We start from the raw sequence: 12,956 nt of genomic DNA on the forward strand, positions 1-12,956 counted from the left end.
AGAGAGCTTTCAGTTGGCCTGAACCAATGAAAAGGAGCCAAAGATGCAGTCTCTCTGACCATTAAAGAGATACTGCCATCTATGATTGGCCCCAGGGTACTTCCCCTTAGGGTTCTCCCATTGGCTTGGAACAGCATGCTGGCAGCCAGGGCACCCTGTGGTGAGCAGGCACCTACGTAGGCACCCAGTCAGGCACAGCCTGCTGCTGGGCACTCAGGGGAGAGGCAGATAGAAGAGGAGGTATCAAGATCCTTTGTCTGCTTAACTGGTGACATCTTAGGGGCACACCCACTTCTTTCTGTGCCTCCCCCATGTAGGCTGGGCCTGCTTGCTCTCCTGGTCCCATTCCCCAAAGGACTTCGTTTCCCAGGTATGGTGGTGACCGGCAACACAAGGGTAAGAAGTAGTCTTTTCTCACAGTTATTTGCATTGTCATAGGGGATTCCTGAAATCTGAAAGGCTGTGGTTGTCCAAAGAAATCATAGGCTCATAGAGTTTTTGTGCCAAAAGGGAACTTTGGAATATTTCCCATTTTACAGATGAGGAAGAAAACTGAGATGAACTTAAAGAGGTAATGGAATGATTTGGTCAAAGTCATACAGCTAGTTAGTGGCAAATCTCCTGACCATAGGCAAGGGCACTTCCTGATGCATCACAAATGAATTTTCGAACTGTGGTATTTTGTGCGAGGGTAACTTTCTATTGTTTTTCAAACCACAGGTTTCCTGCACCTAAGAAACTTCTAGTCCCACTGGAAAGACCACAGATGTGGTTTAATTAACTTTGTCAATGAGTTTTTCAGCTGTTTCTTCAGTAGATGGAGAAAAAGGCTTATGCCATAGGCATTTTCTCATTTCTCACTTCTTATGATTACCAGCCCACAGTACTGAATTGACTGTTACCAGGGCTCTGGAGTCATGTAATCAGCTATCTACATAGCAAGTTGTCCATTTGGGGACTCTAGCAACTAGCATCATGATGTTTGAGCCATCACTGTTCAAGATGCAAGAAAGAAACAAATATATTACTAAACTGAAAAACATCTGAGCCTAAGCTATTGTCACATTCGTGTGAGTACTTCATTTTTTCATGCATTTATCTTCCAAATCCCCTTTAGGTTAGAGACTTGGTTTTAGTTGTTCATGTGTAAGACCAGCCCCTGGAGAGTCCAGAAACCTTGGCCATGGGTAGTTCTGTATCATTATGAACAACAAAGCATAAAGGGATTTTTATTGCTCAGTCCAGCCTCCCCTCATTGCTTCTGCTTCCATGACGCTTCTGCTTTCTTCATTCTCATTTTCTTATCCTTTAAAGGCCAGCTTAAGTCCTGCTTTCTTTGGGAGACTTCCCTCATTTTGATTGTCGATATCAACCTCTCCCTCATTTGGATTTGTACTATCCTTCCAGTCTGTCCCAAGAAATGACATGTAATTATATTTCGTTTGTTTTTCACTATTGGTTTCATGTATATCAGTCTCACCTTCTCGACCAGATGGTAAGTTCTATAAGGGTAAAGCACACATTTTATACTTTTTAGTGTGCCCCACAATGTCCAATGGGCATGCAAATTAGACTAGAATTGTAGCTTTTGTGATGACATAGAAATGCTCATGATATAGTTTAGTGTATTACTCAAAATACAAAATTCTATTATCACAATTTTACAAACAGATGGAAAATAAACCCAAGCAAGCAAAAAGGAATACATTTATATGTGTGAGAGGTATGATGGTAGGTGAATGTAAACTTTCATGTAGTTATCTAATTTTCAAAGTTTTTAGTAAGGAACATGCGTTACTCTTATGAGAAACAATAAGAATTTTTAGAAGAAAATCATAGATTCATGGGTGGTAAAAACTATACTAGGGAGAGATCTTAGAGATAACATAAGTCCTGTCCCCTTGTTTTAAGGCTGTAAAGCTTGAGGCATTGCTATGGGTTATAGTGAGCTAGTCACACTCATAGTCTCCACTTTCTAGGAGCAAACAGCCCAGGGCCATGGAGCTCTGAGGCTGAGCCTTCTAACCTCTCCTCAACCCTCCCCTTCTCCATTAGTTTTTCCCTCTAGCCATTGGTCCCAGAAGTAGCTATGTGGTTTTCCCCTGCTGAATTTTCCCATGAATCCTTGGCATCTCCTTGATAGGGGAACCTGAAGGTTTGGCTTTGACTCATACTCTAATCCCTTGCTAGCCTCTCCTAGAACTCCCTTCTTTGTTTCTGGAGCATGCTGGCGCAACAGGATATAGTACCCTTATACCAAGCTCTACCCTTAAGTAGCAATATAAACTCACTGCACTCTGAATACTTGCTGGGGAGGGTGATTTCAAACTCACTGCCACTCAATAACTTTCAAAGCCTGACTGAGAGTCTACTTAAGGAGGATCACCTCAAGATAACATATAGCCCATCCTTTCCTTTCATATCAGACCCAATGGAATAGCCCTGCGTACTTGCCATGCCAATTTTCCCTTTCTAGTTAGGCTTACTTTGTCCACAGCCCCATAGTAAGGAAAACGACTTGCTGTTTTATGCACAGGAGTGGCCACTGATCAGCTCAGTGGTGGCCACCTGAGTCAAGGCAGGCCCTTCATGATGCAGTAGTAGGCCTAGATGGTAGATTTTTATAATAGTGTTCCTCTTGCCAGCAGTGGAATCTAAAGTGCCCCAAATTGAGTACTCTTGGTTAAAGCTATGAAGACTTGTTAAATTCACATTTGTCACTTATTTGGGAGGACAAATATATATAATGTATTGCATCCATTCATGCTTCCATCCATCTACCAAATAAGCATTGGGTTCCTACTACAAACTATAATTCCTTATTTGAACTTCCAAAATTATAAAATTCTGAAAACTAAAAAGTTTCTCACAATTATGATGTTAAAATTAATTTTAACTTACATTAAGATATTGACAGTTTTTATATTTCCCACTTAGCATGAATGTTCATGTATTTCATGACAGACATATTAACGTAGAGTTATGCTACAACCTGGTAGCTCTGGGGGTGGGGTGGGGGTGGATTCCCTATCTGAGTCAGCCAGGAGCAGAGGAAGCTGCACAGCAAAACAAGTAGATATTCAAGTATTTGGAGAAGGAGGAATTGCTGAGGTTCAAGCCAAGGAAACCCAGGTGGGTCACTCAGTCATTGGCCCAAAGAACATGAACAAAGCTGGAAATAAGAGACAAAATACAGACTCAGGAGAAAGAGTTAAAATGAAACAATAATAGTTTAAGAATGGGAGGAATGAGAAAGGAGCCTAGATAGCAACAGGGATGGTAGTATGAAGGTTTGGCTTCAGTCAATTGGTCAGTCAATTGGCTGGTTAGGTTTAAGTGTGGGTCAGGCTGGCTTTAAAGATGGGGGAGTTGTGGCAGATGGATACAGAGAGAAATAGGACACAATCTCTGCCTTCTGTTGTTTAAAGTTTAGGATCCCATTGCTAGAAGCAAGGGGTGGAAAGGATACATAGAACTTGGGGTCACAGTCTGAGACAAAGATTTGTCTTTGGCTTTTTCCTACTTTCGTATTTTTAAAGATTTTTCTTATGTGTGTGAAATATATCACACATAAAGAAATGTGCATAAATCCTAAGTGTACAGCTTAGTCAATGAAATACCTATGTTAGCCGTCACCCAGTCAAAAATAGAATATTACGAGCATCCCTGATGCCCAACTTGTGACTGTTCCTTAATCACAACCCCTTTCCTCCCTCCTGAAGGTAACAACTACTCTGACTTTTACATAATCACTCTGTGCTTTTATTTATTCCTGTGCTTTTTAGCATACATCTCTAACCATTATAGTTTTGTGAGTTATTAATTTTTATATACTTATATATGTGTATGTACTCTTATGTCTGACTTCTTTGATTCAATATTATGTTTGTGAGTTTCATCCAAGCTGTTGCACAAAGCTTATTTTGTTCCTTCTGATTGCTGTATAATTTTCCCTTTTATGAATGTGTCACAACTTACTTATCTATTCTTATCTATTTGATTGTAAATGGGCATATGGACCATTTCCTGTTTGGAGCTATTATGACTGATATTACTGTGGATATTTTTTGTTTGACTTTGGTGCCTATGTGCATGCATTTTTGTTAGAGGAGGAATCACCGAGTCATAGGGGCTGCACATATTTGGTAGATGCTCCTAAACAGCTTTCCGAACTGTTGTACCAATTCATATTCTTCCATTGCTCCAAATGATTATCAACATTTAGTATTATTAGCTTTTAAAACTGTAATCATTCTGTGGGTGTGCAATGGTATCTCATTGTGCTTTAATTTGCATTTTTCTGGTGACTAGTATGGTTAAGAACCTTTTAATATGTTTATTGATTTTTGGATATACTCTTTTGTACAGTTTCTACTTAAGTATGTTGTCTATTTTTTCTTGCCTTTTTCTTATTCATTTGTAGGGGTTCTTTATACACTCTAGCTGTAAGCTCTTTGTCCATTAAATGAGCTACAAATAAATTCTCCAACACTGTGGATTAGCATTCAATACTTTTTTAATCTCATTTTCTCCCTCTAATTTCTATTAGGATGCCCAGGCCCAAATGACCCCCAGTTTGCTAAGATCTTAACTAGCTCACCCAGGCCCTGGGAGACACCTCACTAATGCTTCAGAGCTGTTTCTTCATCTTCTCTATATTTTTCTCTCTCTCCCTCTCACTGATCTTCCCTGTCTCTTTCTCCCTTCTTTCATTCTGAGTTTGCTCATCCTTAGGGGGCTGCTTATTATTCACAGGATGGATAGAAACAACCTTATATCAGTCATGGTACCAAGACTGTCAGATTTGACATGTGGTCAAATCTCATAGGTCAGAAAATCTTCACTCTGGAAAGCACTTGGAGATCATGTAGTTCTCTCTTTAATGGTGATGAGGAATTGAAAGCTGAGAGATTTGGAGACCTGCCCATGGTGAGAAATTATGGGATTTTTCCAAGGTTATACTGCAAGTTAGAACTAGAACCCAGGCTTCTTGCATCCATGTCCCAGCTTTTTCCACTCCATTATGCTAAGAAAGACCAGGGCACACAGCTGCAAATTGACAAGAATGTTTTTTTCTTCTGAAAACAAGTGCTGTCTGTGTCTGTGTAACAACGTAATCAGTAGAGACTATGGCTCATGTCTGTCTGGACCCAGGTTGAGAGATCACATCACCTCTGCTACTTTCCCATCTCCTGGCTGTCAAAGCCTGAAGGACAACAAATGGCTTGAGTAATGAGATGAGTTAAGATAGTGTCTCCCACGCTGAATTATGTGCCAGTTCCAGGACTACAGGATTCTGCCACAATCCATTTACACAAGAAATTAAATTGAAGATCGCAATGTAATATTCATATATTAAATCCTGGCGGACAATCAAAGTAATTAAGGCCAAATGCTCTGAATCATACTGTGGCATCACGAATATTCTATTGTTGGGTTTTTAGAAGGACTTATTTCTACAACCAATTATCTTGGAAATCATTAAGGCTCTTTTGGAATGTGAATAATTTTCAAGCAACCATGGTACCCAGTACTCCTCAAACCCTTTTACCCCTTGGGAGAAGAATTCTGCTAGAAAGGGTATGTATAGGGAGAGCAAGGAATGTCTGATTTCAAGAAACTGGAGTTAGGGGATAGGAACCAGTCTCTGACCAACTCCTTCACTGTATTGTTGTTTTGTTTTGTTTTTAAAGAATGGATATATTTTATCTTAAATTGAAGCAGTTAAATTGATGCAGGCTACTGGGATAACCCCAGCCAGACTGATCTTGCTGTGTAGCTCTGTGGCTCTTAAAAATACGTGCTACTGATTAAAAAAAAATTAAGAGCTTGGAGAACAAGGGTGGCTCCGTGTAGCCTCATAGTGATAAACAGGTCTGACCTTCAGACCTCCCCCCACCCATGGGTCACCTCATCTCTTAAAGCTTCTCCAACTACCCTCATCTCTTAATCCTTGTTTTTTTCCAGCTTCTCTTTGCCCGCACCTCTGTTATATAGCACTCATTATAAAGTCCCCAAGTTATTTGTTAGTTCCCCTTCTTGACTGTGTGCCCTGCAAGGGCAGGGACTATGTCTGAATCTCTTCAGTGACCCCCACACCTGACCCAGTACAAGCTTCAGACAAGGTGCTTGGTGTATGGTTGGTGTATGGACGAAAAACCAAATAAATAAAGAAATGAATAACCAAGGGGACAAACTTACACAAATGTATTTCTTTTTGGGAATGACAGGGTTAGTGTCATTGCAGCATGAAAGAAGAGGGATGAATCTTCCCTTCCAGTAAATATCTTAATTCTCTCCAAAAAACAATGCTCTCAACCATCACCAACAAACAAAACCTCATCACTGAGAATGTGTAACTAAAAGATTAACAAGAAGTATTAAACTAGCTTGTACTTTTTGGAGTTGTACTTAGAAGTTAGCCAAGTTATTTTACCTGAACTAATTACAAAACTTCTATGTCTCTTGAAGACTACATACAAAACAAGGTTTCTGATTCATCAGTTTTGCCAGTGGGAATAATTAAAAGTGTGAATATATGCTAATATTCCTACCAAATTATTTCTCCTCATAAATATTTATCCATAGCCTAAGTTTGTTGATGTTGAGCAGCATCAATATTTCTCAAGTTCGGCTCACATACAGGCATACCTCAGAGATACTGTGGGTTCAGTTCCAGCAATAAAGCAAATACCACAGTAAAATGAGTCCAATGAAGTTTTTGGCTTCTCAGTGAATATAAAAATTATAGTTACACTATACTGTAGTCTATTAAGTATACAATAGCATTGGTCTAAAAAACTGTACATATCTTAATTTAAAAATACCTTATTGCTAAAAACTTCTAGCCAAAATAATTATAACAGTAACATCAAATATCACTGATCAAAGATCACCATGACAAATAAAATGATAATGAAAAAGTTTGAAGTATTGTGAGAATTACCAAAATGTGACAGAGGCATGAGGTGAGCAAATGCTGTTGTTTCCAACAGCAATGATTCTGATGAACTTGCTCAAACACAGTGTTTCCACAAACCTTCAGTTTGTAAAAGAATACAATATCTCTGAAGCACAATAAAAGGAAGCTCAGTAAAATGAAGTATGCCTGTATTTGAGAGATATGTGACTGTATCTGGTTCATATCTGTATCCTTAGCTGTAACACAGAGCTTGGCATGGAGAAAGCACTCACTGTAGAATGAATGAAGAGTGAGACAGAAGCTGTAAGGGATGTTCCCATCATCAAAGTAGAGCTGTACAAAGCAAGCCCCATTCACTTAGGTTCTCTTTGTGATCAGCTGGCAACAGTATCCCTGAGCTTCTTTTATTTATTTTTTTTAAGATTTTTAAAAAGTAATCCCTACACCCAATGTGGGGCTCAAACTCACAACCCTGAGATCAAGAATGGAATGCTCTACCAACTGAGCCAGCCAGACAGCTCTATCCCTGAGCTTCTAAACCAACTTGATCCACCCACTCAAGCATTATGCCCCTTTCAAAGGCAGCTATCTCACCCTTCCATGTGTCCGGCACAGGCCAGAGGGAGTGGTGTAGTCTGTGTGTCAGCCTAAGCCAGATGAACACACCAAAAACCATCTGTGGCTTTCGCGGGAGGGCATCTTGAGCCTGTATGTTTCACATCATTTTGGGTCTACCAGTCAGTGTCAGAAACTGTGCCAAGAAATATTGATACTGTACAAAATCAATAAACTGGGGCCACAGCTAAATATTTATTGGGGCAGACAGTGACGCCATGTTTGCTCAGCAAATTCAATCAAGGTTTGTCCAATTACTGAGGGTTTAGATTTGAACGAATTAGATCTTAGTCATAGAATCCTAGAATGTCAGAGCTGAAAGGACCCTTAGAACATATCTGGCCCTGTGTAACCCTGAGGTGTTCAAACTTTTCTTTTGCAAGAAACACTTTTATCTAGTGAGATTTTATGGTGCTCCTCTCATTCAAGTGGAGGTGCAGGTATTAGATCTCCCTGCTTGGCCTCCACCTCTCATCTGCCTCAAACTGCAGAGGAGAAAAGGAAAGTCCAATAAAGTTAAAAAGGATCATGGCATACTGGGGCGGGGGGGAAATCCTACTATTGGAGAAAGAGTCAAGGTAGGTTCCAGATCTGTCCTAGCAACAGGATCTGATAATCTACCATTGAAACACATGCCTGAAGGGTCCTTTTGGATATGGCCATTTAAACTGGTTAGGGACATCTGGTCCCTGGAAAGGATGATACAGTAACAGACTCGTTAGCAGAAGTGATTCTATTTAAATAAAACACATTGCTACCAACTGTCACAAAGCTCAGAGGGAAATCCTGCGGGCAGGAGACATAGGGAGGTAAATTCCCTTTATTAGGATACTTCCAGAAGGCAAAGAGGAGAGAGGAGAGAGGAAGAGTTTCATATTTCTCTACTTTCTTCATCTCTTTTTTTCCCTTCCATCCTCCTTCCCACATCTCTTTTCTTTCACTCTCTTTATCTCTTATTGGTTTATTTTTCCAGTGTTTTTAGACCCCTTTCTAATTTTTTTATTATATTTCTCTCCTTTCTCTTCTTCTGCTTCTATTTCCTTTCTCTCTAGATTTATTCTTCCCCGTATATTTTCCTTTTTTTAAAAAAACTTTTCTTTCTTTCTCATTTATCTTTTTTTTCCTTTTTTGGCTTCTTTCTTAATCTGTTTTATTCTTCTCTCCCTTTCATCTTAGTTCCCATTCCTGGGTTTCTCTTTTTTTACTCTTCTTTTATTCCATGTGTGTCTTTTTTGTAGTCTTTATTTTATTCCTTTTTCTCTCCCTCTTTCCCTCTTTTTATCCCTGTCTTTCTCCATTTCTTTCCTTGGGTTTCCCTTTTTGTTGCCCATTCTTTTCATCTCTCTGTCACTAGGCCCTGGTGTATGCATCTGTCAGTCTCTTTTGTGCTTTGTTGTCCCTAAGGAGGCTGCAAGCATCAGGAGAAAGAAGTTGTCCTTTTCTGCCCAGGACTGGGCTGTGGGTGGGTCGGGTTCATTATCTGTCTTCTCATTTATGGGTGGGTGAGGTCTTTGCTGCCCCCTGGAATCTAACTCGAACATCCTTGTTCCCTGCCCCCAGGACCCTGTCTGCAGAGTCATACTGTGACTCCAGCCACTGCTTGTATTCCCTGCACGTCCCATGCAGAGCAATGAGCCCCCAGGTGTGGTGGGAGAATTCATCAGCCTCCCGACAGGGCTAACGATTTACTCCTGAGAAATAATCCATATCTGGATAATGGATCACCCAGACTCCCTGAGACCATTTGTCTTGGCACTTAAATGGCACCAGAATCCAGGGCCAGAACTCTATCCCAGGTTCATTGGTAGATGAATAGGCTGGAATAATAATGTTAAGGATTATGATCAGGAACACTTTGTATTTGCATGGTGCTTTTTAAACTTTATAAATTTGGAAGAGATTAACCTTCCTTGGTTCATCACTTTTGAATCCCACACACTGTGGACCCTTCTTGCAAATTCAGAAGCAAGGGCTTTTAAGTGACTCACCCAGAGTCATTTAGCCTGTTACTGGCAGAAATAGGAAAACTCTATTTTTCTGACTTCCTGAGATTCTTTCCTCTAAATGCTAGATGTCCTTCTGGTCTCTGGGTCTCACTGTTCATTTCTGGAAAATGGAAGCCAATACTGAGAGACAGTATACTGAAGAGGGTCACTGTCAGAGAGTTTGAATGCTGGGTCTGAGTCCTGATTCTGCATTAGCCAACTGTGTGGCCTTGGGCAGGTTGCTTACTCACTGAGAACCTCAATTTCCTCCTCTATGAAATGGGAATCCTAATAAGGCTTTCTCATAGGACTGTTATGAAGATGAAGAGAGATTATGCATGAAAAGTGCTTAATATTATGCCTGGTTCATAGTAAAAGCTCCATGAGTGTTAGCTATGATTATTACTACTGCCTGTCTCTTTGTAGGATGCTGAGCGTACTCATGCAAATGCATGAGAAAATTCGTCTGGGGGAAGGGAAGACATAATTGATGAGCCAGCTTCCACAGAGGTGTCCCTGAGGCCATCGATGGGGGAAGGGACCCAGAAGGGTGAATTCTAATGGCAGAAGGAGCTAGGTATCTGCATGGGCTTGGGGGAGGGGTACTGGGCTGGTTCTAGGGAACTGGAAACAGGCAAAAACAGGAAGAAGCTTGGGGGATCTGTGTTCATCCCTAGACATGTGTCAGTAGCATGTTGCTCAGCAGAATCAGTTGCTGGCCTTCAATTCCAGCCAGCTAGTGTTTCCCTTCTCAGGGTCTCAGCTGTCAGTTTATTGGGATGATTCCCTTCCTCAAAAGCTGGACAGAGGACTTTTTCTTCAGGGAATATTGAAGCCAAAAAGATTTTGCCAAAGGCCAGAACAAACTAAAACTAATGAAATCTTGTGCAGAAGCCTTTTGCATAAATGGAAGTTTGCTGTACAAATAAATGTAAGGATGATTATTAATATTCTCAATAATAACAGAAACCATCAATCTTTAGAGCTCATTCTGTAGAGTGTGGCTGCTAGAGGTTGACACATCATCTCAGATGGCAAGAAATATCCCCAGGGTCCACCTGCGTGCAGAATCACAGCCTGCATTCTCCTCCCGCTTTACTGGGACCTCATCCTCCTAGAGTCACACACATAATTCAGCCTTCAGTGAAATATCCTGACGCTATTGAGGCTCCCTGGAGAATGGATGCTGTGCAGAGGCGGGGAGTGTGGGCTCCTGACTTCAAGCTGCGGGAAGGCGAGGAATTGATACATCTCCTAAGCACCAAGGGCTCACCTCCTTTGGAGATGAGAAGGGCTTTGTCAAAGCCTGGTGGTTTATTAATAATTCTCTCAACTGAAGAGAGCCCCGTGCTTACCAATTGACAAGTATTTAGTGAGAACCCTCTGTGGGGGATCTAAAGAGGTTTGGCAGAGCTGACAATGTGGTTGAGAAGACAGACCACAGACATATAAAGATCATTGACAATACAAAGCAACCCCTTTGACAAAGAGATACAAGCAGCTGGAGTAAAGTGAAAAAATATAAGATACAGAGTCAGGAGACTTGACGTCACTTAATCTCTTTGACCCTTGGTTTCCCTATCCTTTTGGAAATGCAGCTTGGTGGCATTGAAAGAACATTAACTTTGGAGTCAGACCAACCTGACTTAAAATTTCAATTACCTTACAAACTAACTAGGGGTCCTTGAACCTGTTACTTAACTCCTATGAGGCACAATTATCTTATGTATAAATTGGGGTATAATAGTAGCCCTATGTAAAGCACTGAACATAATGCCTGGCACACGGTAATCATACAATAATCAGTTCCTATTATTATAATATGCAGGGAGAAAGACAGGGAATGTTTAGAAATAGAAAGATTTTATTTTCCTTTTCAGCTCTTTATATGCCTGACATTACATTTCATAGGAATGCAAACTAAAAAAAATACTTATAGGTAAACAATAATTATGATATCGCTCTGTGATACCTTTTATATGCCTCCCCAGTATTGCTCACTAAATTTGGTGTGATCAAATTTACAGAACAATGAAATAGTAGAGGAAGGAAATTATATACTCCTTGAAATCTTAGGCATCTCTCTGAGCTTCAGTTTTCCCATCTGTAAAATGTAGCTAAGAACAGCTACTTCACAGGGCTGTTGTGCAAATTAAATTAATATGCATATAAGGCATTTGGTATAGAATAGGCAGAAAACAAATGTTAGCTCCATTCCCCTTCTCTCTTATAAAAGTGGGAATGATAAAGAACCAACCTCACCAGGTTATAATAAGGAGGAAGTCAGATAAATAGAGAATGTTTGTAAACTGTAAGACCCCCAATACCAGCCTTTATGGAACATTTGTTATGTACAAGTCACTGGGCGGTTAACAAATGTTAATCAACTGGATAAACATTAACTGTGTCCTATACACAGGACAACATTTTAGGTGTTGTGAGTAATCTAGAGAGATCAGGACCGTGGGAGTGGATGAGCTCCTCCACACAATAACAGAGCATTAAGGAGGGGACCTTGAAGGATGCTCCTGTTTAGGATGCCAGAGGAGAGTGCAAAGAGATAAGGAAAAATCACTGATAAGAACATTAGTCTATCACAGTATCCTCAAAGACATATGGAAGAGTCTGAATATCTGTGTGGGCTATGGGAAGAAGCCCATGGGGGAAAAAGAAGATGAATAAGCAGGTGAGAGAGAGGAATAATGAATAGGCAGCAGTCTGGAAGGTGCAGCTAAGGAAAGAGGGACTTTCAATTAGTATGGACTAAGGAATCTTGGGGCAGCTAATGCTGCCACTTTGTCAAGAAGATTGAGAACTGGCAAGAGGCCACAGCATGTAGAAGTAGGAATCAGTGAGGGCTTTCGGTAGCGGGTGTGGAGTAGCAAGAAGTAAAATAGTGAGTGGATAGCAGAGACCATCCATTTGAGAAGCTTTGTAGACCCGAGAGCAAGTAGAGAAAGGCTAAGGGAAAGACTATATTTCCTAGGGAAGGTTGAGATATGTGTAGGCACAGAGAAGGAGTCAGGGGAAGGGGAGAGGCTGGAGGGACAAGGAAGTGAGAGGCTCCTTAGTGGCTGGGGGGGGGCACCAGTAGGAGGGGCTGAGTATCAGTGAGAAGGGCCCCAGAGAACGTCTTTTTTTCTTTTTTTGAGGCAAGAAGGAAGGACAAAAGAACCGAGAGGCCAAGGTTTGGCATTCAGTCCTTGAACCTGGCCGTGAGTGCTAATATCACTATTCCTTCCCCCATACATTTCAGGGCATCTCATTACTACTGAGTAGATTTGAGGGAGAATCTCTGAGGACAGTAAGATGTGCAATTTGGGTGGATATACTGGTGTATCTCTCCCTAGAGAGGTGAAGGAAGCTGTAGACCCATTCCTAGGAAATGGGGCCCCAGAGCGTGGCCCAGCCTTCCATCCATGACCTATACCAAT

At 40.9% G+C, this 12,956-nt stretch overlaps 1 protein-coding gene across 1 annotated transcript in view; it reads left to right on the forward strand.

Moving 5' to 3' along the window:
* The first annotated feature begins 309 nt into the window (after nt 1-309).
* The window catches only part of ARHGAP36 (Rho GTPase activating protein 36), a 51,792-nt gene continuing 39,145 nt past the window's right edge, over nt 310-12,956 (forward strand). Inside the window, exon 1 of the mRNA XM_045471630.1 lies at nt 310-396. The gene's annotated coding sequence lies outside the window, so the exon portion shown is untranslated. The remainder of the gene's footprint in view (nt 397-12,956) is intronic.

The sequence above is a fragment of the Leopardus geoffroyi genome, chromosome X (genome assembly GCF_018350155.1).
Source record: "Leopardus geoffroyi isolate Oge1 chromosome X, O.geoffroyi_Oge1_pat1.0, whole genome shotgun sequence".
Classification (NCBI taxonomy): domain Eukaryota; kingdom Metazoa; phylum Chordata; class Mammalia; order Carnivora; family Felidae; genus Leopardus; species Leopardus geoffroyi.